Genomic DNA, 4,027 nt, shown 5'->3' on the forward strand with positions numbered 1-4,027 from the left:
AGTAATTTCGCTAAAACATAAGTTTCAGGTGCATTTTAAGAAAAAATCATAATAAAAGAATTGGGAAATGATAACCGGCTTTCTTTTCGACTTTGCGGTTTACGCGACACAACGCGCCAAATGTTTTCCAACTGTCCCATGGTGGCGTAAAAAAAAGGACCGTTTTTTGTGTAGCCAATCGGATGCATGCTTTTAACGAAGGTGTGTGTGGCCATTAGTTCTTTAATTTTCCCGCCAACGACATTTGCAGTCTTACGCTGTCATGGGAATGTGGTAGATATTCTGACGTTTTGCGCTGCGCAAAGCAGAAAGTAATTAAATGTTTCATTTTGGATTTAATATTTTTTACACATAAATATATAATTTTTTAAAGCATAATAGTGCACAATGTCTTAAAAACAAATTCCGTCTAAATATTTATATTTATAATAAATAAAAATAATAAATCAATAAAATAATAATAATAAAATAAAAAACTTATAATACAAAATAAAGATTTATTCTTATAAATATTTCTATAAACAATATTGGAACGGTCAGGTTATGATATTTTTCTTGTACAAATTTTGTAAGCATAAAATTTCTATACAAAATTACAGAAAACAATTTTTATTTAATTATGTACCGTTATATAATACATTCTTTGAATAATCCAGTGACAAATTAGTAATTCACAATTACTTTATACTTTGTATTGTAAATTACTTGATGAATTCATATTTCAAATTACAAAACATAAAATTCTTCTTAAGGAGCGTTTCGAGGAGTTAATTACTTGGATTTTTGCTGTCCAGTAGATTCCAAGATTTTATGGGATTGCCAAATATCGTATGATATTACTAACGATTCTATAGATTGTAGAAAGTTCATTATAAAAAAACCATTATAGGATACTCACCATTGAAATACATAATACAAAAATGTTGCAGGAATTAATGTTAGCACCCTCACAGCAATAGGATAACTGCATATCCCATTTATCTTCCAGGTTATCCCAAGGATATCTCAGGGATAACCCGTGGGATATCCCGCAAGGTGGAAATTTGGATATCCCATGGATAACCCCAGGATATCCAAGATGTCCCTGGAACCTTTACGGGATATTCAAATGTCCCAAGTAGGAACTATAAAATTAATTTATATCCTACTTGGGACATTTGAATATCCCGTAAACGTCCCAGGGATATCCTGGGGTTATCCCTGGGATATCCAAATTTCCACCTTGTGGGGTATCCGACCGGGTATCCCTGGGATATCCTTGGGACAACCTAGGATATAAATGGGATCAAATGGGATATCCCGGTATACCCTATTGCTGTGAGGGCAATAGATAAACTAAAAAGAAACGATTTATTTAAGACCAATCTTAATCTCATATGAAAGTACAATAAAATAGCGATTCTGCACAAATAAAATTTACGCAGCAAAAATTTGTGAATTTCCTTGATATTTTTAAAATCCTTAAAATTTCATTAAAATCGAAATGAAAACCTTTTGTAATCTGTAGAAATCTCTTGATACCTTTAGAAATATTTTTCAATCTATTAAAATGTTTGAAAATTGTTAAAATCCATTAAAATTCATAAAACCCTCCAAAATTTTTAAATTAATTAGAGATCCTATAAATATTATTCTAGCTTAATCTTCTATCCTTTAATTGTACAAATCGATAGAAATACCTTCAAATCAAATCAACTTCATTCCACAAAGTATAAATCACTCGAAGTCCCTTGAATATCCAGTCCTCTAGAAAAATGTTAGAATTCCTATACATTCTTGGAGATGTAATAAAATCCTTTAAATTTTGTGAAATTCCTTGAAACACCTTAAAATTGCTGGGAATCTGTTGAATCTCTCAAAATCCCTTGAAAAGCAATATTTAATTTATTTTCTAAAGTTGTCTAGAAATCTCCTGAAATGTTTGGAAATCCTATAAAATTCTTTGAAATCCTTTGACATCTTTGAAAAGCGTGAAAATCATCTAAATACCCTTGAAATATTTAGAAACTCCTTCAAATATGTGCAAATTATTTCAGAAATCTCAAAAAATCCTTTTTAAAGTCCTAATATCCAGGTATATCTCTCAAAATTGATTTAAATTCTTTTAAATTCCTTCAAACCGCCTGATATGTTTGGTAAATTAAACTTATTCATTAAAGTTCCCTAAGAGAAAACGTTTTAATCCTTATAAATCCTTCAATGTTGTGAAATTTCTTGAAATACCTTAAAATCACTTGAAATGTTTTAAATCGTGGGAATCACTTCAAAAATGAATTCATTTTCCAAAGTACAATAGAAATATTTAGGAATATTTGGAAATTCTACTAAATTCTGCGAAACCCTTAAAGATTTTAAACATCCTTTGGAATTATTAAAAACCCTGGAAATTTTAAAAAATTTTAAAAAGTTCTAAGACTCCCTCAAAATTACAATGAATGAAGAAGGTATGGTAATTTATATGGCATTAACCACTCTCTTCTTGATCCTCCTACATTGTAATAAGTAATTGTAAACATTTCGTTTCATGTTAAAAAACCTGAATCTTTATGAAAAATTCTGACGTTAATAAAAGATTATGTTTTTTAGTATTATTATATATCTTCAAAAATATAAACATTCCAGAACAATAATTTACATTTTTCTTTAGTAAAAGGAGAAGCATGTAGAGTGATTGGAAAAAACGATCATAGTCCACTTTCATAAATTAGCCACAAAAACGATTTAAGGCGCTTCCTCAGGCTTGAAAAATAGCCTATGTATTACTCTGACAAGTTTTTCTCCTACAATTCTGAATTTTATGGTTTCATATTTTAACCACAGACTATGAATGCCAACGTGTACAACCTTCCAGAGCGCTTTTTTCGAAAAATGGCCTGGTTCTTGTTTTATTGCAATTAATTGAAAATTGATGCATTTTTTGTGCCTGGGAAGTAGCAAACCGCCATCATGAGCGTACTCATGGCGAACATAGTTTTCGGGGCCTCTGTCTGGCTATGAAACTGCATTCGTTTCATTACATAATGATAAGATCATTAAAAAAAGGAAGAAAATCGGTTAATCCGTTCACTTTCTGGATATACCTTTTTTCTCTCTTCTCCGATTGTATGACAAAAAATATTGAAAGAAAAAGATGCTGCGCCCAAAACTGGAAACTGTTGAATGGGAAAGGTATGGAATTTAAATTTATTTTATTTTAATTTTCTTATTCACCTTATTCATTAATTAATTTATTCATTCATTTCATTATTTTACTTTCATGGTGTCAAGTTTCAATTGAAAACTGTGCAATCATAGACAATCATAATTTTCCTATCTTTTTTCTTGAATCTTTATTTGTTTCAAATAAAACTGCTTGCGCCACAATGAATGTGCTCTTAGTCAGAATTGATTGAATTTTTTGCTTTCAAATTCATTTCATGTGGTTCAATTTTATTACTTCTCAATCGAAAAATTAAAACATTTGGAAAAAAACAATAAATAATTGATTAAATGATGATATAATGTTTGTAGAAAAATGTACTACTCCAAAGAACGACAAAAAATTACATTTCAATCAGAAAATACGATTGTTTCTTACATTTTTTCGGATTAAACTATTGTTTCAATAATTTAAATTTTAGTAAACAATTGAAAATTGTTTAAAAAGTAATGGGAAATATTCAAATTCTCCACTAGTAATTGTTTATATGCAAAAGAAGACGGATATTTTCTAAAAATTAATAATTATAAACGTAAAAATGTAGTTTTTTATGTTTTGCTCATATTTGCGGCACTGGGGGGGGGGGGGTTGGAAATAAAATTTATTAGTATGGATTTATTTCGCAAACACTCCATATTGTAAATCGATTGGAAATATACTTATAATTTTTATTCAATTTTAGTAGAATATATATAAACAGTACACATTGTGCCATTTAATTTTATAATTACCAGGTGTATACATATGAAACCGGTATTGCCATTTAGCGGCCAGTAGGCACACTTGTAGGCACTGTCGGAACTTACCATTTGTGCTTATTGGCGTATT

Source organism: Belonocnema kinseyi, chromosome 6 (assembly GCF_010883055.1).
Source record: "Belonocnema kinseyi isolate 2016_QV_RU_SX_M_011 chromosome 6, B_treatae_v1, whole genome shotgun sequence".
NCBI classification, from domain to species: domain Eukaryota; kingdom Metazoa; phylum Arthropoda; class Insecta; order Hymenoptera; family Cynipidae; genus Belonocnema; species Belonocnema kinseyi.